Source organism: Numida meleagris, chromosome 3 (genome assembly GCF_002078875.1).
Source record: "Numida meleagris isolate 19003 breed g44 Domestic line chromosome 3, NumMel1.0, whole genome shotgun sequence".
Taxonomy (NCBI): domain Eukaryota; kingdom Metazoa; phylum Chordata; class Aves; order Galliformes; family Numididae; genus Numida; species Numida meleagris.
This window is the reverse complement of record NC_034411.1, coordinates 17,932,444-17,958,228: the sequence shown is the minus strand read 5'-3', so window position 1 is coordinate 17,958,228 and position 25,785 is coordinate 17,932,444. Positions and strand designations below refer to the sequence as shown.

General features: G+C 40.6%; 1 protein-coding gene across 3 annotated transcripts in view; it reads right to left on the bottom strand.

Moving 5' to 3' along the window:
* The window catches only part of HHIPL2 (HHIP like 2), a 139,973-nt gene that overhangs the window by 51,023 nt on the left and 63,165 nt on the right, over nt 1-25,785 (bottom strand). The window contains exon 11 of one of the 3 annotated variants that reach the window (XR_002436841.1): nt 24,639-24,656. The exons of the other annotated variants lie outside the window; for them this stretch is intronic. The gene's annotated coding sequence lies outside the window, so the exon portion shown is untranslated. Of the gene's footprint in view, nt 1-24,638; nt 24,657-25,785 lie in introns of those variants that run through there. 3 annotated transcript variants of the gene reach the window in all.

Below are 25,785 nucleotides of genomic sequence, written 5' to 3'. Positions count from 1 at the left end.
TCTAATCTCCCTTCTCCTTACACTCCTCTTTTGATATTCAAATTATACCTACCAAAAACACATGGCAAGATCATGTCAAAATAATGTGCATCTTTCCCTCTTTAAAGAAGGCTTTCCTACGTCTTAGGTCTTTGTGTTGTTCCTTTGTGCTGTTTTCATTCATGAATGACAAGGTCAGGACCCTATCATTTCCACATGCCTTCTGGATTAGTTTTGTTTACACATCAGCATTTGGTACTGTATACATGTGGCTGATTTTGGCTTTCTTGCAGTACTCTGGCTGCCTTGCTCTCTGAAGAGACTTCGCTAGGGTTGTATTTTTCTCTCTTTGTGATCATCACCACAGTATGCTGAAACATCAAGCCCTTTCTCACTACTCTATCACCATATTTCATGTTGGCCAACCCCATGAAGAGCTCTTCAATTTTGAAACAATATTTCTTCACAGGAGCCTCTTGGTGCCACTTCCACCCTTTGCTTTCTGGTACGTGGCGCTCTTCCCAGTGGGTTCTAGTGGGCTGCAGTACAAATAGCACCATTCAAATAGAAGTGCCCTCAAACCATAAGGACCAAGTTTCGTTCTTAAACAATGTATTCATCTATGTAATAAAGCATATACGTTAACAATTCTTGTTGCAAACTCTGGGACTAGCACCACTGAGACATCTTCTCCCCTGAATAGCATAAAAATACTCTTTAGTAACATCATCTTATGGAACATCCCAAAATGTCATCAGAACACAAATCATTAAGTAGCTGACCATTTTTGTTGCTTTGCTGAGGAAAACACACATGCAATTAGCCAAAAAGAAAACATGTCAAGTTCAAGCCATCAGATCCTGATGAACATTCACATGAGTAAGGCAATTTGAAATCTGCATTGATTAGCTAAACCTCTGGCACTAAAGAGAAAAATTCCCTCCAACTCTAAGTGCACTTTACGTCTGGAAAAACTGATACTGGAATGATCTTGAAGCAAAATGTCAGAGATCACCATTCTAATTCCAAAACCAGTTCCCATTTCAGAAGAAAATCAGAGAGTTAGCTCCTAAATATAGACCATTATATTCAGGAATAGCTAAAGGAGTGCACTGTATGGTCTGCAAGTCAAGACAAGAAATGCCGTTTCAAATTTAAGTGAGATCAGCTCGTAAGACCCATGAAGAGTTTATATTGTTAGCTTCATGACTCTACTCCAAAGGTTTTTTTGGTTTGAGACAATAAACTCTAACAACACTTCTAGCTTATTCACTAACAACATAAAATACAAGAGCATTTCACACTGCTCTCTTCATCATTTTTGTGGCTGAGACTTGTCAGTAGTAAGAACAGAAAAAAGGGACGGTCTTCATCTCAGGACTTCTTGGGGATTCAACCCGTCTCCAGCACACAATGGACTATGCTTATGGTTTCCTGTCCTCTCTATTTGGAGCAAACTTTAAACCTCTTCCTTCACACCATCCCAAAGACTGACATATTGCATTTCACTGATGCGTTTCTTAAGACAAAGTTCTGTATTGGCCCTGAAACTTCTGCTTTGTTAGAAAAATACTGGAAACTTCTAGATATGGAAACAATAGCATCTAATTCACCTACTGCCCAAAGAAAACATAATACATTACCCATCATCTTTTACTTTCAGTTGCCTCATAATGCTCCTTGATGATAATTCTCAAAGGATACCAATCATAGATAAATTTCCAGAATACACAGCAGAGACAAGAAAAGCATACTGTGAAAACACCTGTGTTATTCTCATTATCAGAATTGACAAGATCTCACTGCTAGTTTTGTAATAGGCTGTTAAAGTCATAAAAAAAAACAGAATGATGGGGAGGACATCTGTCTTCCAGTGGTTTGGCATCAAGTTCACAGTATGGAATATACAAGGAAGCATACTACTACTCTGGTCTCAAAGCTCACTGCAGAATAAGATGCTATGGAGGTGTCCGTCAAGATGCAAATACTTCTTTTACAGATCCCCCAAAGAAGAGCTTTTTTTTTTATTATTCCAGTGTGTTGAACTTGTGTATTGGCCTGCTCAGAATAACACTGGCAGCCACTTCTTCTAGTACCATCAATTAAGCAAATGCTATTTAGTTTGGGCAAAGAGATAGACTCTTCACCGGGCACAATATTGTCTTTGTAAAGGCATGTGGATCTGCTTTTGAATTTTCAATGTACTTCATAGATTAAGGACAGAAATTGCCATCTGCTAATCTGCTTCTGCTGCACACAAAGAGCCACTGCATATGATGTTTTCTGACGGTTTGAGGTTATGGCCTCTCTTCACTGCTCAGGAAAAACATGTAGCACATGTCATAAAATCAGTTACATTAGCTTCTTTGTAGTTTATCCCACATTGCCACTGTCTGCCAGGGGGTTTCCTGCTCCTCCTGTTACATATTGCATGATAACCTAACCAGCGGTAATGGTTTTACCAGGCACTGGTGTTCAGCAGTGCCTGCCAACTGCGTAGCTACCTGCTGTGCTGCCAGAAAGAAGTGCTTATGCAATCCACCTAACTTCTCCGGGCTTCAGCATGCCCTTTTGGTCTGGAACATAAACGGATGAGGAAGGACAAAGCCTCAGCACTGGCAATGCCGTCTCAGGGCAGTCACCCATCCATGAGAAAGCATAAGGAAAGGCACAAAACATGAGAAGAATAAAACAAGCCTTGATCAATCTGCATGTGGCTTGGGAGTGCCTGTTCTTAAGTCTTTTATTTCTTCATGAGAAATAAATCAAACCACCTACCTTGAACTTCTAGTCGTCATCAAAAGATAAGACAGGAAGAAAAAGTATAACGCAGATATGAATATTTCAGAAACTTAAGTAGAGCAGGTACATCTGGAAATGGGATGGGCAGAGAGAGAGGATTATTATTTTTCTGATTAGTTGACTATCTCCAGTGACCATCCAAAAATCAGGCCTCTCCAAACTGTCTCAGGATGAGTACTGCAAATGACTACTTTGAAAATGTTGACCTAAAAAGCAAATGTGTATTTTTAAATAATTAATAGTGTTCTCTAAGTGGAATTTTCCAGCCCAAAATGAGATGTACAGTTGGGTTCCCCTGAGATGAGGTATTTCTAATGGAAACACTGACACAACCAAAATGATAATGTATTGAGTAGCAACAAAGCTTAGCACATGCTCATTTATTTCATTCTTCTTATCAGATTGGACCTGGTCCCATAAAACATGGCACTTTTCTTGTTTGCTTAACCTCAGTTTCAACACCCCTATAACTTACAAAAAAAACCATTGCCAGTCCAAATGCATTAATAAAAAACACAACTTGATACATAAATAAAGAGAAAGGCTTGCACCCAACAAAAAGGACAGTGCTTTGGTCATCTCTGCTGTCAATTTCTTACAGGTATCTGTCCATTTTCCTACATCGCTATCATGTCCTAATAACTTGAGAAGGAAAGCAAGACTTTGCTCACCCTGGCCACTGCCTGTTCTGCTTTATCCCACATCTGTTGGGTCAAGTGTGCATTTCCAAAAGAAGTAACATCATCCTTTTGGTAAATGATCTTTACATATTCAGGGCCAAAGCCTGCCTTTTGCCATATATGTATACCCACATATAGATATATACACCTCTAAGCACATTTTGGAAGACTAGATTTACCATAACTGTCTAGACCCAAATTTGGAAAACTTTGTCACATTTTCTTCAGTCCTATAAATGTCTCTGTGGCGTCTGTCCTCCCTGCATGCTGGAAGATGGGTAACTGGGACCTTTAAAAAATGAAGGTCATTTTAAAACTGGATCTCCTATCTAAACCTTATGCTATCTGGATCAATGATGGACTTGAAAGCCCCTGAAAAGACACAGGATATATGGTCCCACTAAAATTATAAACCTACTTTTAGTCCTGATCAAATGGGAGAGAATAGCAAAGACTAAGGAAAAGATCCAGGGACAAGCAAATTACAGGTAACAGATGACTAAAGCATGTGATTACTTGGTATAAAATACAGAGATAGGATAGTATGAAACATTAGCATCTTTGTAGTCAACAGGACATTTTCATGGAGACCAGGAACCCAATCTCTGCATTTTGTAATGACTTAAGACACAAAAGAAGAGAAATCAAATGGAGCTGGTGATAAAGTTTGCAGAGAGAAAGATAGAACATTTACATTAAAATGTGAATTTTTCATCCAGAAACCAAAATGCCCTAGCCAAAACCATTAACAGCATATATACTTCCTTCACTCGGGAGCTACTGCTGATCCCACCTTATATGAACCATATTTCGTTCCTAAAACTTGTCTCAACTATCTACCAGGTTCACCATCTTGATCTCAGCTATCAGCTAGTTTCCTTTTGGTGACAAGAACAAGCGTATTCTGGGACACCCACTGGGAAATATTCGTCACATCTATGACGAAGAGCTTTACATTGAGACATAAACAACATATTTCCCTTTAGGAACTTAATGATCTTCTGTGGATATAAAACTACATGGCCACAGAAGTTCATCTAGTCATCCTACCCATTAACTTCCCATTAGACTGTAGTCAAAAAATCTCATATTAGCTCAAATCAGAACAGGAGAAAGTCACTTCTGTAAACATACTTCATTTCAAGAAAAGTCTCTCCTTCTGAATGAAAGCATGCAGTAATTTAAAGCATAAAAGCACAGACTTACCCTGTCCAATATATACCATGAATTAAGTTATTGACCTAAAAAATAACTGGTTTACAATAATACATCTGTATAATCTAACAAACTGCAATAACATTTCTTTAAGGCATATTACATTGGCTACAGACAAGAAATTCCTTGATTATCAGATAAATGTTGAATGATGAGTCAGGAACCTTCTACATCAGCATTATCATGAATAATAAACTACATGCTGTAATATTTCCCAGCAGTACTCTGAAGTCAGTCAATAAGGTGAAAAAGAAAAATCATCTTTAACTGTGTAACATCAGTCTTTAGTATATCGTTTAAATTATATTAGCGCTGCATTCCATAAATAAATAAATAAACAAGCAGAAGGTTCAGAAAGCACAGCCAAGCAAGTTTTATCTTGACGTAAGGCCGTGATGTTTTATTCATGTGATGAGAAGAGAGCAGCTTGCAGCTATCTGGGGAGAGCTGTTACACACACGTGGGGAAAGGGAAGAACAGGACGCAGCTTAGGAAAGCTGTTATGCAGCAGGGATGCAGGGAGGGAAGCAGAAGGGGAAATAGATTTTTCCTCTAGATGTTTGGCTGGCTTCATTGGATATTTGTTAATCAGGGCAAGATCTATTTATTCCAGACAAGGAGCAATGCAGATGCTCCATCAAAAGCAAAATAAGAGACACTCAGAATGGAACAGGCTGCTGTCCAGAGGCAGGCATGTGGTGTCACTGAGCCATACCGTTATTGGTGGCAGCCACATGCCTCAGCGAGAGAAGAGAGGAGACTTTGTTCTGGCCTGGAAGATTTTAACTAAAATCTATCTAGATTTGAGGTTCGGAGTTGGACACTTTGATAATGAATATTGCAAAAGCTGCTGTTTCTTCAGTCATCCTCTGTGGCAATACTAAGAGAGATCAACTGGGCAGTGCTGAGCCCAGCCACCTTTCAGTCATATTGGACTCTTTACTCTGAGAGATTTCCAGTTACTTGGCCATGGTGGGTTGGAGGGAGACCCAAGCATAGCACTGACCCCTGTGACAGATCCTGACAGTGACACTGTCTGAGCTACAACTCTCCCAAGCATGTGGTCTGGATTTACCCTACTTGCACAAGCTGCACAGCTCTTCACGCAAAACTGCTGCAGTAGGGGAGGGCTTGCTTCATTCCCTATGTGATTTATTTTCACAAGGCCATTTGTCCACACCTTCTGCAGAATAAAGAGGTACCTATCAAACTGATGTAATTGGAGAGGTGTTTCTCAGGCACATAACACCAATATGAATAGGTACAAGACCAGTACTCTACAACTGGATCACAAAGGAAAGGAATGGCATTTGCTACAGCATGAGATACAGTTTTTTTGGGTAACATCTACATATGTGGGAAGAATACACATTCTGTGGGAAGAATAGTGTTTAATAAACAGAACAGGCTGCAGAGACAAGGGACATCATATCTTTTATAGATTAACATCGTTTCAGAAATGACAAGCTGCAAAACCTGAACTCAAGAGCAGCTGCTAACAGCACTTTTGAGAGGCAGGCCATGCTACTCATGCAGTCATGAACCTTTGGAGATTCCAATATCACAAGTAATAAGCTGAAAAAATGCAGATGATAATAATAAAAAGAGAGAGAAAAAAACCAGAAATCTTTGCTATGAAGTAATGGCAATAGAATGCAATGATGAGTTCTCTGCAGATTACAACATCACCTAATCTCCCTTATGCAGCATGGACAATAATATCCATAACTCCACTGACCTTACGTTCCAGCTCACTGACCCTCTGTTTTGTTTACACTAGCCACATTACACTAGGTGTAATTTCTTGTGGGGACTTACCTGCACAATTTAAAACAGAAAAAGAAAAAAAACAGGAAGGGGAAAAAAAGCAAATAGTAATGTTGCCTCTAGATGTCTCTGTAATTCATGTTCATAACCTCTCTGTTCATGTATGCAAAGAACAAGTTATAACAGTATGAGGCTGTGCACTTCTACAGGAGTTCTGCAGAAATATGAACCATAATTCAACATGGTGGATAAGGAACTATCCGGAAAGTCACCCTCAATGAGTTATGGTCAATGGCTCAAAGTCCAGGAGGAGACCATTGATGAGTGGTGTTCCTCAGGGGTCCATATTGGTATCAGCAATATTTTATGTTTTTCCTGTTGACAGAGACAGTGGGATTGAGTGCACCCTCAGCAGGTTTGTAGATGATACCAAGCTGAGTGGTGTGGTCTGCATGCTGGAGGGAAGGAATGTTATCCAGAGGTATCTGGACAGGCTGGAGAGGTGAGCCCGCATGAACCTCATGAAGTTCAGCAAGGCCAAGTGTGCAGTCCTATACCTGGGCTGGGGTACTCTTAAGTACAAATACAGCCTCGGCAATGAGTGGACGGAGAGCAGCACTGTGGAGAAGGACTTGGAAGTACCGGTGGATGAAAAACATGACCCAGCAACGTTCACTTGCAGCCTACAAAGCCAATTATATCCTAGGCTGCAGCAAAAGAAGTGTTACCAGCAGGACAAGGGAGATGACTGTTACCTTCTACTCTGCTCCCATGGTACCCCATCTGAAATGCTGCATTCAGCGGAGCATTGACCAACACTCTCAGGTCCATTTCCTCCACACTGTCTTCCAGACACTCTGCCCCAAGCCTGTAGCATTGCCTGGGGTTGTTGTGGCCAAAGTGCAGGATCCAGCACTTGGTCATGTTGAACTTCATCCCATCGGCCCTCAGCCCAGCAATCCAGCCTGTCCAGATCCCTCTGTAGGGCCTTCCTACCCCAGGCAGATAGACACGTTCTGCCAACTTGGTGTCTTCTCCAAACCTACTGGGAGTGCACTCAATCCCCTCATCCAGATCATCAACAGGACAGGCCCCAGTACTGACCCCTGGGGAACACCACTTGTGACTGGTCACCAGCTGGATTTTATTCCATTCACCACCACTTTCTGAGCCCAGACCTCCAGACAGTTCTTTACCCAACAAAGAGAGTACCTGTCCAAGCCACAGGCTGCCAGCTTACCCAGAAGAATACTGTGGGAGATAGCGTCAAAGGCTTTGCTAATGTCTAGGTAGACTATGTCATAGAATCATAGAATGGCTTGGGTTGGAAGGGACCCCAAGGATCATCAAGTTCCAACCTACTTGCCACAGGCAGGGCCACCAACCTCCAGATCTGGTACTAGTCCAGGTTGCCCAGGGCTCCATCCACCTCCATTCTCTCATCCACCAGGTGGGTCACCTGATCATACATGAAGATCAGGTTGATTAAGCAGGATCTGCCTTTCCTGAACCCATGCTTGCTGGGCCTGATCCCCAAGATGTCCTGCAAGTACCACACGATCGCACTCAAGATTATCTGTTCCATAACTTTGCCTGGCACCAAGGTCAGGCTGACAGACCTGTAGTTCCCCAGATCCTTCTTGCAACCCTTCTTGTAGATGGGAGTCACATTGGCAAGCCTCTAATCCTCTGGGACCTCTTTGGTTGAGCAGGAACACTGCTAGATGGTGCAAAGCAGTTTGGCAGTCACCTCCTTCAGCTCCTTCAGCACCCTCAGGTGGATGCCATCTGGCCCCATGGACTTGTGATCGTCTAGGTGGAGTAGCAGGTCTCTGTTTCCACCTCAATTGTGGCAAGTTTATTCTGCTTCCCATCCTAGACTTCCATTTCAGGGAGTAGAGTACTCTGAGGATAATTGGTCTGACTTTTAAAGACAGATGTAAAGAAGGCATTGAGAACCTCAGCCTTTTCCTTACCCTCGGTTGTCATGTTCCCCACCGCATCCAGTAAATGATAGAGATTCTCTTTAGCCCTCCTCATACTGTTAATATATTGGTAAAAAAGTTTTTTGTTCTCTTTCACCATAGTGACCAGACTGAGTTCAAGCTGGGCTTTTGCCTTTCTAATTTTCTCCCTGCATATCCTAACAACTTCCTTGTACTCTCCCCGAGTTGCCCATCCCTTCTTCCACAGGAAGTAGACTCTCTTTTTCTCCTGGAATCTCAGAAAAAGTTCCCTGTTCATCCACCCAAGTCTTCTTCACCTCTGGCTCATCTTAAGGCACAGGGGGACAGCCTGCTCCTGTGCCTTTAAGACTTCCTTCTTGAGGAGCGATCAGCCTTCCTTGTACCCCTTTACCCTTCAGGACTGAATCCCAAGGGTCTCTCCCTACCAGTGTCCTGAATAGTTCAAAGACCACCCTCTTGAAGTCCAAGGCAGCAGTTTTGCTGCCCCCCACCATGACTTCTCCACGAACAGTGAACCCTACCATTTCGTGGTCACTCTGTCCAAGACAACTCCTGACCTCCACATCTCCCACCAGTCCTTCTCTGTGAACAGCAGGTCTAGCAGTGCAACTCCTTTGGTAGGCTCTCTTACCAGCTGCATCAGGAAGTCATCTTCCACACACTCTAGAAACCTCCTGGACTGCTTATTCTGCACTGTATTGTATTTCTAGCACAGATCAGCGAAGTTGCAGTCCTCCATGAGAACAAAGGCTGGTGATTGCGTAACTTCTGCTACAAGAGTGGTAGTTTTAAACTAAAAGAGGGGGGATTTAGGTTAGATATTAGGAAGAAATTCTTTACTATGAGGTTGGTGAGGCACTGGACCAGGTTGCCCAGAGAAGCTGCGAATGCCTCATCCCTGGAAGTTTTCAACACCAGGTTGGATGGGGCAACTGGTCTAGTGGAAGGTGTCCCTGCCCATGGCCAGGGAGTAGGACTAGAGAATCTTTAAAGGTCCCTTCGAACCCAAACTGTTATATGACTCTGCTATGGCACCGAAGATGGACTTCAGGGTTTCCTGTGGGATCTCAGATCCAGAGAAGAATGAAAGCAGTCAAATTATTTACTTCTTCCTGGACTGCCATACTCCAGCTTCACAAACAGCCAGGAGGGAACAGGCAAACTACCCAGATGCACTATAGGTACGTACATTGTGTCCCCACCTCTTCTCCTGTCCAGGCTGAAAATACACAGCCTTCTGAGTTATTCCTCACACAGATGCCATTCCATATCTATGGTAACACTTTCATGCTTACTGCCCTTCTCTGAACCTTTTCCAGCCTTAATATATCCTTAGAAATGAAGGTGACAGCACACAATAATCAAAGAGTGTGTGAATCATATATCTACAGAGTGGCATAGTGACATTTCCAGTTTTGCTCTCAATTCCTTTCCCAATCATTGCAAACATTTGATTCACATCTCCAACCACTGCTGAGATACAGGTATCCCCAAATGAGCTTTGCAAAAAATTTTATTGTGTGCTACTCTTTAAATAGAGTTCACCATGGACAGCACTGCAGAAGAAGAACGTTTTTATTTCAAAAAGAAAGGTTTCCAGACAGATATTCTCCCACCTCTCTTCAGTATTGAATATAAGGAAACTAATAAACATACTAATTAGAGAATTCTGAGTGCAAGAAGGAGAAATTCCAAGGACCCTCAGCTCTCCATCCCTGGCAAAGATAAAACATTTGAGGATGAAGGAGTGGTGTGAATAAGCAGCTTTAACATACATTACTAATTGAAGTCTAAACAAAAAAATGAGGTTTGGTGGAGCCTTTTTCTCTGCACTCTCCTTCACAGGACATGCCCCGTGGGCCCCTTGCCTTCTCCACAGACACAGTGCCCAGTCCCTCACCCAGGCATGGCCAAGCCCCTCAACCTGCTCCCCTCCTTGCAACCACATAGATGCTTCCCAGAGGGCAGCCAGCCATGGGGAACTCACTCCTTCCTGTGACTCTTTTGTGCCTCAGATTCAGCTTCTTGCAAGCAAATAACAAAAATGCTGGCATTAAAACTCCCAAGCTTCCAACTGTCCTCTTGTGTTGAAGCGTTGCATGCTATTACCTATCAGCAGCATCACAGGAAGACTTTGTATGAGCGCATGATTGACTATAAATGGTTTTACACCACTCATATTACTATCATCCCCCAAGAGTCACAGTCACCAAGGTACGTGACAATTTCCAGGCAACCTGATGTTCTACTGATGCATTTCTTTTACAACTCTCCCATCTCAGTACAATGTGGATTTAGTTCCCTGCAGCTAAGGGATATGATAGAGTAGTGATCAGTGCATGCTAGAATTTGGCAATATAGAGACAACCTAATAAAATAGATAAAGAAGCAGTTGACAGAAAAAATAGTTATCTGCTGAAGCATTTGCTCTTACTGCACATAGAAGCCAAAAGCAAGAGACACAGGCAAGGAGAAGCAGCACTCTCAGGTGATAAAGGCCAGGAAGTGAGTGCCAAGAGAAGCACCAATGGGACAATGTGAGAAGCATCTTGTTTCATCAGATTTCAGACTCAGAATATTTTGCAAAAATGGGCCTGTTTTACAAAAGCTGCCATACTTTCATTCCAAAGTCTGGTTTCTTGGCATTATTCCTTCTCAAATCTCTGATAGACCCTACGCTTCCCCCTGCCTGATCCCAAGCCTGACATTTCCATAGCAAGCATCCATATAGACTGTTCCCTGGTCCAGAGACACTGGAGGCCACAGTGCCTGTGAGCCAATAAGAGGTAGACTACATCAAATGAATTACCCTACAGCTTTCCACAGGTCTGTCCCTAGATGGTTCCAGCAGGCACTCCGATGGGATTTATTTACCTCTTAGGGGAATTCAGGGGGGGAAAATAGCCTGCTTTCTACCAAACAAACAAACAACAACAACAGCCCAACCCACAGCTTTCTGCTCATGCAGTCTATGAAGGGTATTAACTTTTTCTGCTTGGTTTTGGTAACAGAGCTGGGTTCTGCTCCACACTGGGAGCATCTGTTTCCTCTGTGTGCTACACAAGGCAGGCAAGATGGATCACAGAGAGATTGTGAATTCAAGGACCAATATTCACAGTACTGGAAAACTGAGTGATTTACTACTAATATTTTTTAAAGTTCCTTTGTCCACCTAGCAGCTAAACAGGACCAGATTCCCAATGACCTCATCTTCATTTATGCTGAGGTCCTTCACACAATGCAGGAAGTACAGATGGACCATAAATAGGACTAGATCATATTACTTGCAGTTAAAGTCCATTTTAAGCTGGTCTGAGTGGCATAAAGGGGCTTTTCTGCAAAGGAGAATCTGGTCTATTAGTCTTTTTAATGCCCGTAAGCAGATGATAGCAAGCTACAGTGCACTTTGCAGATGGCTAGCAGCATGTAACACAGAGCAACACACTGTAAATAGAGCCACTATGTTGTGAAGCCATCACATGCTGTAAACTATCAATCAGAGGAGTAATGCTTTTAGCAGTGAGCTAATTGTTAAACATGGGGTTTAGGTTATGTACCAGCTCTGGGCTTTCACATGGGAAATTACTCCTAACAAATGCAAGACTGTCACCTGACCTTAAGTGAGCTGTCAGATCAGATGACAACTATAAGGAAAACACATAATTTCTGCTGTTTTAAAATTATATGTAATAATCATTTTGCTATAGCCCTTCAGCTTTTAACCTCTTTGGGGCACGAGTATGATCACAGTCAAGAGATGTAATTCAGAATCAGAGAATCCCAACATTGTTTACCCTGCCTCTTTGCCCCAGCTCTTGACAGAACGTGTCTGGGATCTGATCCAGCTGAGGCCATCCGGTGTCTTCTGCCTTTTTGTCTCACATATCTTTTAAGCTAGGGTTGCATCCCTGTAAATAGTCAAACCATGCAAACAGAAGCCTGGGCAAAGTACCTGAAGAAAGACCCTGTACATAAATCCCTTGCGCATATATTCCCAGAAGCTACCAACAAAGCCCCAGTGCTTCGGTGGACAGCTCTCCCCAACTTGTTCAGGCCATTCCAACTAGACAGGACAAAGCATTGTCATTTCAGATTACTTTTCTGAATGAGATGCATAGACAAAGACAATATACTCACTCGCTTTAGTAATACCACAACTACTTCAGTTTAACTGGTTATTCCAGATTAATCTTAATCAATAGTTCGACCTCAGCACAAAAAAACCAAGTGCAAATATACAGAGAGATAAACCAGTTAGGTAAGATGGGGAAGAAGGGCTCATTTTGCGTATTCTGTAAGGGGATTTCTGGTAGCCTCGACAAGTCTTAGTGCAGCTTCTTTTTGCCTCTTTTTATATTCCACATCAGTTTAGCTATGATCCTTCCTTTCATAAGGAAGGTTTCTGTGCTGCCATACCAGAAAGTGACCTTCAAAAATCAACCATGACAAGATTTTACAGTAAGAGAATCTTTGTATTATGAGCTTAAATTAATCATTTATCTACTGTAGACATGTTCATGTTCCAAAGCTGTTATTGCTTGCAGTGAGGTTTGTTAAGGCCCCAGGATTTGGGTTCAAAACTCATGAAAATAGTGTCCTCAATTTGAAAAGCACCTTACTGATTAATACCACTATGAATAAAAGAGGAATGTTTTATATTACCTGTGTATTGGAAGTCTTCTTTTCATGGACTTCCACCATAGCATAGAGTGAGCATTAGTAACACTTACTCAGAAGATCTTCTCCACGTGTGTACTTAAAGAACTCCCTCCTCTATTTTCTGTTTTATTTGATACACTGTCTGGTGCATGAAAATACAAAGGAAGCTCTTCTTTCACAAAGAGCCATAATCAAAGCCAAAACAACTGAGATTGGACATGCATGATACACTTCTTGCATTACTTGCACTTCTCATTAGAGAAGTGGTCTGCATCTGGTTCTCAGAACCATAATAAACAGTATTTGATTGCAATAGGGCATGATAAAGAAGTGCTGCAGTTTCCAGAAATTTTTTGATGGTTGACAGAGGCCCACTGGGGCCTGAAAAAAATGAGATCCAAGAAAATACATAGACAAACTGGACTTTCTTATTTGATTAAACTTCACTGAAACAAAATGCATATTTTGACTGGATTTTATCCTCTTGCGTAAAATCTGGCAATACACAGGAGCTAGTACATCCTTTGGGAGGCAGTTCTGAAAGGTTAAAGAGTCTGGGAAGGCTGGACCTTCTTCAAGAATAAAATCTTTAAGACATAGGAGCAGGTTGTCCCAGTGCACCAAAAGTCAAGCCAACAGAAGAGAAAGATCAGCCTGGATGAACAGAGAACTTCTTCAGAAACTCAGAAAGAGAAAAAAGTTTATGAGCTCTGAAAGAAGGAGCAGGCGAGTCAGGAGGACTATAGAGCTAGGCAGGCAGAAAATTAGAAGGGTCAAAGCCCAGCTAGATCTCAGTTTGGCTATTGCAGTAAAAGACAATAAAAATGCTTTTATAAATAGAGCCAGGGAGGTTCCAGCTGACTGGAGGTTAGCGAATGTGACTCCAATCTACAAAAAGGACAGGAAGGAGGAACCAGGGAATTACAGACCCGCCAGTCTGACCTCAGCAGTAGGGAATATCATGGAGCAGATCATCCTGAATGTCATCATGCTGTACAACTGGGACAATCAAGTGATCACAAGCAGCCAGTATGGGTTTATGAAAGGCAGGTCCTGCCTCACTAACCTGATCTCCTTCTGTGACAAGCTAACCCACTTAGAAGATGAGGGAAGGGCTGTGGATGTTATCTCCCTGGATTTTAGTAAAGCATTTGACACCATTTCCCATGGATGTCTCCTGGAGAAACTGGCTGCTTGTGGCTTGGACAGGTATATAGATCTCTGAGTGAAGAACTGGCTGGATGGGTGGGCTCAAAGGAAATGGTCTCAAGTTGTACCAGGCAAGGTTTAGACTGTATATCAGGAAGAATTTCTTGGGAGAAAGAGTGGTCAAGCATTGGAACGGGCTGTCTGGGAAAGTGGGGAAGTTCCCATCACTGGGGGTATTTAAGAGATGTGTGGATGTGGCACCAATGAACATGGTTTAGTGATGGGGCTCAGTAGGTCAGGTTGATGGCTGAACCTGGTGATTTTTAAAGTCCTTTACAACCTAGATGACTCTATGATATGACTAATCCTCCAAGAAAAAAGAAAGAATTATGATCTTTTTAGTGTGAAACCAGGTTCGCAAATATGACATAGCTTCCTGAATACATGAGGCAATAAGGTATAATTCTCAAAAGATACTTCACCACTTGAAATTCTAAATCCTGTTAACTTTCAGTGAGAATTAGCATCAAATTTTCATAAGCACTTAGGAGCTTATGTACCATTTTCATAACTCAAATTATTATGAGCTTAAAATAATGTACAATGATGCAAGCTCACGAAGATTGAATAACGTTACTATTGCTGAGAATGGTGCTCAGCAATCCTAAGCCATGTCAGTAGATGTGGAAAATTTTACACAATAACATACCAGGCTAATCAACATATTCACTTGAAATATTTTGTTCTCCTAACTGCCCAGTATAAATCTGGCCATGTCAGCCAGGTCTTCACACAGAAATTAACTTAGAAATCAGAATACAGTAAGACAGATGATCTTAAAAACTCAACCTTCTCTTTTCCAGCTCTACCTCATCATAGTGATCTATTAGCTCCATACATCATCCTGGCACGGCTCCCCTCGCAATGACTTACAATGCATTTGGCAGTGGCAGAAAAAACCCCCAGGGAACCTATTTTCTTTTGATATCATTATTTTTCAATGTTATAAATGAAATATTTAATTAAAACAGAAAAATGCAACTTGGAGAACCATGGGAGGAGGAGAGCTGATAGTGAAAAATGAACAAAATGTTTTCCCAGCTGTAACCATGGACTAGTAAGCACCAGGCATTTGAAAATTTAGGCTACCTGTCAGTAATCAGAGGCAGACCTGAGATGTAGAGCTGGATAAACCGGACAAACCGTGCACACAACTGAAAGTGCCATAGACAGCTGCGTTCCACTCAAGTCACAGTCAAGTCCAAATTGAGCTTTTCTGGCACACCAGAGTACATCAGTGCCCAGGCTGATTTTCTAGAGATCAGTTTATAGAATTAAAAATATCTTAAGCTATATTTTCAGATTAAACTGTGCTCTTGCCTTACACTAGCCCTTTGGCTGTTCCAATAAGATAGCAAATTGTGTCAAAGTATAAGTGTGTGATAATGAAACATAAGTTGTTGATAATAGAAATACTTCAGTTTTCAGCCCCATAAAACTGTGTTTCTGGTTCACATGCTGGAAAAAAAAATCTTCTGAGGCAGGTGCTGCTGTAACGTACTTATCTTGTTTAAATCTGGAAATTGAAAGCTATCTGGTTATCAGTATAGTAAACAGCAGCGCTTTCTGGGCCCTTAGTGCTACTGAAGATGTGTTTTCTATTGACAAATTTCTCTATATTGTGAAGATGTAAAAAAAAAAAAAAAAAAAGAAAAACCACCACCATATTTCAAAGTATATTTGGGGAGAAAGAACACGAGTCCTATGTACTCCAACAGACAGTTCTCTGGGGACAGGGAGGAAAAATAAAAATTTGCTCTGAAATAACTTGCCAAGTAGATGATAAAACTGAAATTTGACTTCACTGGACTTGTCATTTCAAACTCAGCTACAACTGACTAAATCTGTACACATTTCATCACTAAACAGTTAGAAAATGCAGTTAAAACCTACATGCATCGTTATTCATTATGGTTCCATTCTAAGATAATTAGGTTTAGAAAACAGAGCCTCATAAAAGCACTGGTCACTCTTGTCTTATGCGACAGTTTCTGTTGTTCTTTGACCTACTCTCTTGAGCCTTCTTTAATTTCAAACTCCATTCTTTTTAAAACAGAAATTAACCTTACGTAATTTTCTTAAATTTTGACTGCATTTTCAGAAATGTATACCCAACTTTAAAATCTCAAATTCCTAGTGATGCCTAAATAAGGCCAGATTTTTAAAGGGCAAACTATTCAGCAGTTAAAATTGCTACTAGAACCCAAATGTTGTCAGCTTCACTTTTTAAAACTTAATCTGTGGGTAGATTTCACAGGAGAGCTCATAATATAGCACTAATTGTGTGATATAATTCAGCTTTAACTAGCCATCTCTTCGACATTTCCTGAAATAATTTGTCTGTAAATCATGTAAACCCATTTAATTACAGAATCAGTCAAATAAATGTAACCACATATCTACAGCCTGGAATTTTAAATAGCTCAATTTCTAATCATAAATCTAGACAAACCTCACCAATCACCCTGGAAAACACAAGCATGGACAAGCTGGATGTTCCTGAATGTTTGGAGGACTTGAATATGCTGGCCTAAATGGCAGCAAAAGAAGGAGGTTGTGATCACAGCATCCTTTAGTGTTTGGTCCCACAATCAGAACAGAAATTGGTGGGAGGTAGGAAACATCAAAGGATATAGATTTTTTCTGGAAGTCTTGTTTACTGCTTAAAAAAGAGTGCCTTCACTAGTTTCTCCATGAAATAGCAATCTGTTACATCCTAAGAAGCCCCCTTTTAAATTTCAATTATGCATTCAAGAAGAAGCTATTATAATTCTTCATTAATGTAGGATCAACAGGGTCAACACCATTTAAAATAGTGTTAGAGGCTGAGCCTGTTAAAAATACACTCACACATTTTGTGAAGAGCTTTTCTCTTTAAACAAGAAAAGAGCAAGCAGAGTCCCCCTACATTAGCTAATCCTTCAGGCTCTCATTTTAATAACCTCATTAACTTTATCTAGAAATTAGACTGGGTAATATCAAGTCATAACAAAGGCTCCAAACAAACACAGGACAATAAAAAATATGTATGTTAACAATTATTACTTTCCTGTGTTGGATTGGATTTGGCACATATCTAGATAATATCTGGTTTATCCAGAGCCTCTTCTTGGTAATTCTTGTGTGACAACTTCTTAACTGTGTTTGAGTCTAAAATAACAAGAATTATTTGAGTGATGGTAGAGATTGTTTTTGGACAGAGAAGGGGCTAATATCATCCTCACAATTCTACATCTTCTTTCACACCTGATGTATCTAATTAAGAGCTGCTGTTGAAAGTGTCTTGCTGGGCAGAGAACACAAGAACATCCTTAACTCCTGCAGTTAAAACTGTTTTCAGCACCACTCTGTTCCATCTATATCTTTGGGCTCTGGTGCTGAAAGAGCTTGGTGTTGGCCTGATTATTTAATGCAGTACAAGCTGGGATATTGTGAACAGGTCATCTTAAACAAGGAGTGGAAGAGAACTAAATGTCTGCAAATCAAGTAAGTCTGAGAAGCAGTGGTTCTGCAGAAGAAGTGGTCTGCATGTGCTGTTATTGTGGTAAGTCAGGGTACTACACAACAACCTAATCACCAAGTGTACAGTACATGCATCTTAAGGATATTTTCTAGATACAAGTTTCAAGAAAGAAGCTTTTCCATCCTTCCGTGTGTCAGAATATGAAAGATTCACTCCATCCCCTCTTCAGTATTTGGATGACTTTCAGCAAAGCAGTTCCCTTTATCCTTTTATCTACCTGTATTTCAAGAATAAAGAAATCATTTTCAGATGGGATTTTCAAAAATAATTTACTACCATGAAACATTCTACAGAGGTCTAGTTAGAGCCTGGGTCCTTAGTCATCCATGCCATTTATATTAAAATGAATGCATTTGATGGTTGTTCACATTCAGAATGTAAGACAGGGCCAGGAAACAGAAAGTGTCTGAATTTGGATGGAAATGTAACACTGTCCTCCAAAATTTTCACATGTTCTGGAGTGGGAATTATATTGCATTCCCATTCAGGCCTATTTGAAGCAATGGCATTTAAGTGATTCCAGATTTCACACAAATTCCTTTGATGTCTTTCTAAATTGTTTTTGTACTGCCTTAAGCACATAGGAAGGTTTTGGCTAAGGATATCTCCTCCTAGTTTTCCCTCTCTGTTATTCGCTCTTTGGCTGTACAATGAAGTATCCAGTACTACTCCTACTTCCCCAGCCAGCTTCAAAGGCAGAAAACACTGTCTCTTTTTGTGGTGTTTATTCACCCAGGTTTGTGTGGAAACCTGAGGATAACAGACCAAGGGAATCATTTTAAGCTGCAGTGCTGGAAGCTGCTGAGGGCAGACAGGGACTGGATGCATCTTTTTTCCATCTAATCATTACTGTGAATCACTCCATGTTCACTTTTGCCCCTTTTCTTTCAGACAGCACTGACTTCTTATAGCGTAGTTAGATGGCACCAGAGAAACACAAGTCCTATTCACTGGAAAATTATTTTCCACTTCATCTTTCCAGATAGCCCCGAACGCACTCATCTGGAAGACTTCTTGATTTCACACTGATTATTGCCATCATTTGTCCTCCAAACTATCCTTGCACTCAGCTGAGAAGAGCTCCCACTGCACTCCACACCCAAATCCTCATACTGGGATTTAGTCCCTACCCTGAGGAGCATGAAGTCAAAATGAAGGATGAACTTGCATGAGCAAGTTACAAAGCGATTTGCCAGAGTTCACACAGGCAATGTACAACTGAGCCAAGACCTAAGTCCAGCTCTCCAGATTTCCAGTCCCAGATTCTAACCACTTCCTCGATTCAAGTAATCCATTTTGGAATAGAATCCACCACATTTTTTCCACCTCTCAAGTTAAATTTCAAATCCTTTGCTGCATTTCAATTGAAATTGTCTAGTTTCATTATCATTTCCGAGCCACACTTGAAGACATCCGCAATTAGCAGCTCTTTTTATCATACTGCGATAGCACAGGCTGTTTTAAATACAAAGAAAGAGTCATAAAAACATATATCCAGATAAGCAGCTCTGCTCCTCTTTCACTTTCTTCAAATATAGTACTTCCTGCACACAGTATATAATAAAGACAGCTCTCTGTTTCTTGACACTGTCTACTTTGTGTCATATAGACTCAGAAAACAGCATGGGAAATCAAGGGTGCGTACAGGCACAAGTGAGAGCAAACTATAAATGAGAGTTTGGGGGTTCATAACATATTGTGTTCTTTTTTCTGTCTCCATGGTGCCCCTTTGCCCCATTGTTTCCTTGCCTTTCATATCCTGGCTGTAAGGTGCACTCTAATAACATCAGTGGTACCGACATACCATGCCAGAAGCCAATTTCCTGAAATACTGTAAAACAAGCTTTTCTTACAGTATTCTGCTTGACCAGACAAGTACTAACCAACAACACAATTTGTTGCAGCAGGAACTGAATACAAAATCTGTAACTCTTTGAATAGAAAATATTTGAGATTCACATATTTATAATAAAAGTGATACATATTGCTTAACTATAGAACACATTGCATTACCAAAAATAACAGCAACTTTAGTTCTATTTGAGATTTTCTGTGATTTTAAGCAGAATATCCTATTTTTTCCAGGATCTAGAATTCCTGGAAAACTTCTTTTTTGACAAAAACAAAACTCTGTTGCCTTTCTTGTCATCCGGCCTGAGTATCCTTGTGTGCCTATGATGCCCAGTAAGGTATCTATGGTTCCTTTACAGAAAAAACTACAGAGACCAAATCTAGAATGAGCATAAGGGGCAGTCTCCATGCCATTCCAGGAGCAATAAATAGTACCCATGATTTTTTTTTTTTTCAGAAATATTTTATTCTGTACTTAGAAACCTTTATCAGTAGTTCATGCAGTCCTGATGTTAGAAAGCCTTTCCCACTGCCTAATATAGATTGCTTCCAATGGCATATTAGCCTACTACCAGATACCCGGTACTATCTGCACTAGGCATGGAGCACATCTTTGTCCTTAAAGCAGGTGTTTTACTTTATGAAGTCTCACATATCCACAGCTATCCTGTCTCTAGATTAAATAAACTCATTCTTCCAATCTTTCCTCACTGCCTGTGTTTTCTAGATCTCTGATATCCATTTGGTCCAAGTTTCCACATGGGGCCAGGAACCAGACAAAATGCTCCAGCTGGTGCCTAACCATTGCCAAACACAGTACAAAGATTGTTTGCAGTGTTTGGGCACAGTGGGTTCTTGTTTACGTTTCCTTGCATCACTGCAACAGTCTTGACATATGTTCAGTTTGTTATCCACTGTAACATCACATCCTTTCTTGAGACTGCCAGATAGCCATTCATTCCTCATCATTTAATCTTGCAAATAATTTATACCGAATCATAGCATTTTGTACCTGTCCTTGAATTGAATGCCACTTAATTTGAGTGAATTCTTCTGTGAAGATTCTTTTCAGTGCTGATCCTTTCACCCAAATGCTTGCAGCCTTTCCAGCTGTGCATAGCCTACAAACGTAATATGCGTATTTTCTAGTTCCTTGTACAACTCATTGTTGTAAGTACTGATGTGCACTAGATGCACTACACACTCCCAAGAAGTCCCCCATGTTGCATCCCCCCCACTTGGCAGAAGCTCACAAAAAGCTACTTTTCAAGACTCTCCTAACTACTTTACTGTCATTTTTTGTCACTTCATGTATATTTATCTCGTTTAGGAGAATGTCATTCAAAAAACTCGCCCACAGTCCTGAATATCATTCAAGAAACTCTCCTGCTGTGAAAATGTACCTTGCCTCTTCCCTATTTACATGGTCTGATATCCTAATGTGAAAGGAAATTAAAACTGGTCATCATGATTTAGTGTGTTGGCTGTTTCTTAACACCTCCGCATATTCAAGATGGCTTTGCACTTTTTATCCTACTGGACTTCTAAAAAACTGATTTTTAGGCTGTGTGCCCTTGCTCTGAAGCACTGACTCCATTTTCAAAGCTGCTCTGAGGGCCATCTCTGGGACATTACCCATCCTTTACAAGAATGGAAAACTTCACATGCTCCCTAACCCACTTCCTCCTCCCTGATTTCTCCCACCCAGTACTACTTCCTTTCACAGCTCACAGCATCATTCAGCCATGTGATTTATCTCATGGTTGCCATGACTTATCCCAACCAGCTCCATTATGCTAATTGATCCATCTTCTTGACCGCACATTAAAATGCCTGGTCCTTCTGTTAGAGCAACTCGTGTTTTGAGAGAGAGAAAATTACATGCAGAACAAAACCTCCAAACAAACCATCTACTCTAGGAGTCCAAAGCCAAAACCTAATTCACCTAACTTAACTCACCTAACTCATAGGTGAATTAAGACCTCCTGTTAGTGCATTCCTGATTGTACTCAATAAAGTCTCCTAGAAAGCACTACATAAACTACTTTCTTCATTGTGTTTCCTCATCTGTAAGTCTAAGCCAGTCATATTATTTTCTTCCCTAATGACCCAATTTGTCAAAATTGCTCTTTTAATTAGAATAACAGGAAGGTGGTTTATTTTTCAATTAATCCTTCATCTCCACTCCATTTAAACCTTGAAAAACCAAAGGCTTTTAACAGTCTCATTGTCTTTCCATCTGATGTAACCAACTGATCAACAAACATACATATTGAGACAAACTAGATAAATGGCTATTAAATTTGAAATGAATGAAGAGCTAAAGACATTAAACACCTTGATGCTTGATATAGCTACCTTTGCCCTCCTTTCACACAATCACTGAATCTTATTTTAAATGAGCTCCTTCCCATGTGCATTCACACTTGGGCGTCATCCATTAAGAGCACTCACCCAAATCAGTTTACAAGAACTGCCACGGCTACAAACCTTTGGCTAACATGCATTAGTAGCAGTTCGTTTTAAAAGGAAAAGGTAGCACTTGTCTTGGGGGGAGGAGTGGGGTGCTTTTAACTCCACACCAGAGTGTTAACTTGCATTAACTGCATTGTAGGAACTTAGGTTTGCAGGTCATGGAGCATTCACACGTGTGCAGTGAGCATGGACAGATTTTTTTGCTCCATCTGATGGGCACACAAGCCACATACACACCTTTCCTACAAGTCAACTGTCTGCTGTTACTACTGTGCATAACCACAGTGGGCAGAATTGCTTCAGCCATTGCCCAGAGATTTCATTCTGCCTGGAAGATTAGAAAAAGTTATAAATTGCATGCCCACAGTTCACTTTTCCTCAACAGAGACCTTAACTAGTTCTTGCACAGGAAGATAGATGAGTCAATGAACTATAATAGGGGCTCATGACAAAGGATTCAGCAACTCCCTGAATTTGTCCTTGTCTTCATGATTCAAAATAACATAAACATTACACAGGAAAAGATCCCCAGTCCAATGAAGGGAAAAGATTATGATATCATTCCATTTAAACTCATGATGGATTTCATTTGTTGGTCCCACTGCAAGCTTTGGAGTAATTTTTCATCCTGTGCTGTCAGATATTTATGCCAGAGAAACAATAGAGGTCTATTAATTGAACTAAAGAACAAGATAGTCCCAGCCATTTGGTCTCTGCACCCTAGCTAATGACAGAAACTAAAAGAAAATGTTTAGTTAAGTGTCTTGGCCAGAAAGCTGGATGCAAACCAATGACATTAATTGCTCTCATTAGGACAGACATATGGACTAAAGCCCAAGATTATATTTCTGTCATTGTGGTTACAATAGGTTTCTAGTAACTGAAATACGCATCCCAGCTTATCAAGGTCTCTATTGTTACCATCTTTTTAGAGAAGTTAAAGCAACAAACAGTCCAGCACTCTCCATTTGTGATTAAAAAAAAAATAATCCTGATAGTATTCCTGTGGCCTTTTCAACATCAAAGCTCCTATCTGTCTTTATCTTTTTTATTACACTGGAGTTAACACATTACAAGACAAAATTATTTCTCCAATTCACAACAAGCCACTAGCAATAGCAATTGTATTTAATTAATCCCAGGGTCAACATTTCATTTAGTTCTGTAGAGCAGCAATGGTTTCCTACCAAGCAAGTCTGTTCTTTCTTAGCCTACATTTACTCATTATCATGACCAAAATACATTTTGATTTTTGTAATTCCTAAAGATGACAAACTTAGCTCATCTTAGAAAGACTTGTCATAGCAAAGCATTTTATAAAGGAAGATATTATCCCTGTCGCACAGGTGATGGGGTGGCTGAGGCAAAAAAAGATGAAGTGATTTCACCTCAGGAAGTCAACGCAGGAACTGAACCCAGCTCAATGGACTTCTGATACAGTACTATATCCCATTATGTGATGTAGATCCTTCTTGTACTGTATTGAAAAAGCTGCTTGCTATACTCATGAAAAAGCTCCTCAGTTTGGAAAGGCTTGTTCTGGCAGCTCTGAAAAAAGAGCAGATTCTTTTTCAATTCTGTGACAATTTCTGCTTGAGCTCACACAGTGGATAACCACCTGGAAAACAGGAGCTGTGCCTCTTGCTCATTAAGTGATACACAGCTGTTTATTACCCACAGTATCTACGCTTCTTACAGGAGACAGACTGCCTAAATATGTAGATATGCGTATATATGGGAAAAGCACTGATGAGATGCATCATGAAATCTTACTTGTTCAACCTAATTGAATCTATCTGAGACAGTAATAACACTAAAGTAAAAGAGGAATTTCAAAGCCTCTGTTCCCTTTCTCTTTTTCATAAAAAGCTCAGCTCTGAGAGTAATACACCAGGGCAATGTTTGAATGCTACAGTGCACAAATGCAGTCACACAGAAAATTAGAACTGTTCCAAAAAAAAAAAAGCAAAAAAAAAAAAAAAAGCTGTAGTACATAGCTGCATCAGTACCAGCTCAACAGTGGAAAAGTACTTCATCAGTTTAGCCTCCTTTCTTTCTACTCCTTTGGTGACGTCAGTCAGGCACTAATGAAAGGCCAATTAGCATATCACCTTGTGTGCTTGAATGTACAAGTAAAGCAGCTGATGATTCTCTTCTGAGATTTTAAATAACCACTAAGGCTGAGCCAGAGCTGCTGCTTGGTAGGAAAGATTTAGCTTCATAACATACTGTTTCCTATTCAACAAAAACAAATAAATGTGCCAACGAAGGCAAAAAAAATAAAACAGTCCAGAGCAGATGCATTTCTCTGAGGAAAGCAATGCAAACCATGACGGAAGCAACACAAACCAGCTTCAATTTTGAACAGTGCTCATTTGGACTTTATTCCAGAGCAAAGATTTTAATTCCTGGTTGAGTTTGTAATCTAAATTGACTTTTTGCTCATAGAAATTACAGCACAGGCCTTGGTGGGATTTGGAAAGGCCAGCACCTTTTCTAAAGTCCTGGTAATGTTTCAGATGAGAGCACCTGAAAAGAAAAAAAACATGGACTAGAAACTGCATCCTTTTGCTGTAAAACAGCAGCCTGCTATCACCCAGTACAGAAAAAAAAAAAGGGGGCATCTGAAGACGAATTTGATAGATTCTTTAGTGGGGATTTAGTTTGGGGATCTACCACTCCCCATGCTCCCCATTTTGCCCCAAATCTACAAGAGATAACACCAATCTATGGATCTTACCTTGTCCTTACCTGAACACCTGCACCCAGCTATTTGTGCCATAAACACAAAAGTGAGTGCTGCCATCTAGGGAGCCGAAAGTCACTTTCAATGTGGAAATGCATCAGTAATAGGCACTCAGTTCCAGTTTTGATCAAAATGAATACAGGGGAAGGAGGTGAGATGCGAGGTCAAAAAGGTACCCAGGGTTTCCAGCGAGGCAATATAGTATCAATAGAAAAGAGTGAAAACACAAAAAGCATAAGCCTGTTTCTCTATTGAACCCTGTGTACAGACTGAAAACGGGACCAGAAGCTGCTGCCAGACTTCACATAAATCCTAAAGTGCACCAGTTTTGCAACATTTTGGAGTTAGAAACTGGAATGTCTGTCTTTATCAGTCCAAGCAATTATGGGAAAACACAAGCATCTGGTAGTGCCCTGGCCAAGAACTTCAACCCTGACCTAGACAAGACTATATTAAAAAAAAAACACACACAGGAATTCAAGCCCAGCTGAACTTCTCTGGCATCTCTCTTGAAATGATAAGGCTACTTATGATGTCAACCGATTTGTAAAGCACTAGCGTTTATCATGCTGTCTAATTGAACAGCTTCTGTTGAAATCAAACCCTGAACACAACGAAATACTCCAAAAGAGATCAGTCAGTTCACATACATCCCCAAACAGCTGCCACCCACAACACAGTCCCACTAGGTTCTGTAGCCTACCTGTCTGACCAAGGCACTCTGAGGACACAAAACAACGTGAACCACCAGTGAATGCTACACAAGTAGGCAGAACTATGACAGTTTTAGAAGGGTTATGTTAAATGAGCTCATTGACATTGACTGACTTTCAGCCCCAATCTACACTCTTACTCATAGTCAATCACATCAACAGGTGCCAGATTTTACAGAGAAAAGGCAAATGCTAATAA